This window comes from Austrofundulus limnaeus, unplaced genomic scaffold (genome assembly GCF_001266775.1).
Source record: "Austrofundulus limnaeus strain Quisiro unplaced genomic scaffold, Austrofundulus_limnaeus-1.0 Scaffold1206, whole genome shotgun sequence".
In the NCBI taxonomy this organism is placed as follows: Eukaryota; Metazoa; Chordata; class Actinopteri; order Cyprinodontiformes; family Rivulidae; genus Austrofundulus; species Austrofundulus limnaeus.
This window is the reverse complement of record NW_013953608.1, coordinates 45,713-47,428: the sequence shown is the minus strand read 5'-3', so window position 1 is coordinate 47,428 and position 1,716 is coordinate 45,713.

The window sequence follows — 1,716 nt, the reverse complement described above, 5'->3', positions numbered from 1 at the left end:
CAAGCCATTTTAACATAAAATACTCTCTGTAATTATTTTCTAAAAATGAAGTTGTTCCTAGTCAAAATGAAGCAAATAATGAGTCTTGACTAGGAACAACTACATTTTGACTATCCTGAATCCAATTTAAAATATCTGTATTAATTCTGACTAACCATAATTCCAATTCAAGATATCTTAAAAGGAACTTTGACTAGTCAGTTTTTTAAATTAAGAATTCAAAAATACAAGGCATAATTCACAAAGAATATACAGTTTAACATAAAACTGAGCAGAAAGGTGAACAATGAAGAGAAAAAAACAAATAATAACAGAGTATGCTACAAACAAAAGAGGACTTGTAGTTATTTGGTTACATCATCAGTTTATTGGTGTAATGATTATTGGTGTAATGATTATTGGTGTAATGATTATTGGTGTAATAATTGGGCTTCACTGTTGTTGCAGCAAACCAGCACTTCCTTAAATAAAACTACTTCATTTAGAAAAGTCTTAAATAAAGGGGTGATTTTAAAAAATGGCATTTATGTATAAAAAATGTACCTAAAAGGAATAAATTGTTTTTACCATTAGTTTGATTCTCTTTCCCCTGTTAGAAAACCCATTTTGATTTGATCCAAACTTAGAGGTGGAACACTTTTTTTACCCAGGATCCATTCTTGAACATTTTTAGAGGTCATTTCTAACTTTACAATAAAAGATGAGTCACAGAACACAGGAGCTGAAGTTCAAATTTGATTTATTTTATAAAAAGTCATTACAAGGATAAATATCATATATTAGTTTGAAATGTGCTTCTTTCACTTTTTTTGGGAGTGGAAAAGAAATATATTTGGTTCTATTTTTTCATCCTAGTTTTTAAACAAATACTTTCTTCTCATGGTAGATGGTAAAATGACAGAGGTCAGAGTATTTCTTATAAATTTGTTATTACGTTTTTCTATCAATAAAGTCACATTCATCAATGATCACTGACGGTTCTTTTAGAGTTATTGCTGAATTTGTCATTATACCTTTAATTTGTAGAATCATAGCAGGAGGAATTGCCTTTAATACTCTGTTAAACTGAATTTCAGTTCATGTTAACATGTATTTACCAATAAAAGCTTCATATGATAAAAAAGTTTCCATCTTTTTCCATAAAATGTAGAATCGACCCAATACCCTTCTCCCACCAATCTTTAAACAGGAAGATGCTGGTTTTATCAGGATGAATCTGTTCCAAATCAGGACAGAAAGTGGAGAACTTGAAGACAAGTTTCCAATATTTCAGAAGTTGTTTATGAAAGTCTGATAGTTTTATTTGGGTTTTTCTGAAAACAGAGAAGAAACMCAAACAGGATTCCAGCCAACAACCAGGTGAAAATGAAGACCCTAAACCCAGACCCAAACCAGTCGTCATTCCATACGTGGTGGGAGTTTCAGAGAAACTGAGACATTTATTCTCTAAACATGACGTCCCAGTGGCTTTCAAACCCCAAAACACGTTACGACAAAGATTWGTTCACCCCAAAGATCCGGTTCCTCGGCAAAAACAGAGTAATATAGTGTATGCTGTTAAGTGTCAGGAGGACTGTGATCAGTTATACATTGGAGAAACAAAACAGCCATGGTTCAAAAGAATGAGCCAGCACAGACGATCTACATCATCGGGTCAGAACTCTGCAGTTTACACTCATCTACAGGCCAGGACTCTACAGTTTACACTCATCTACA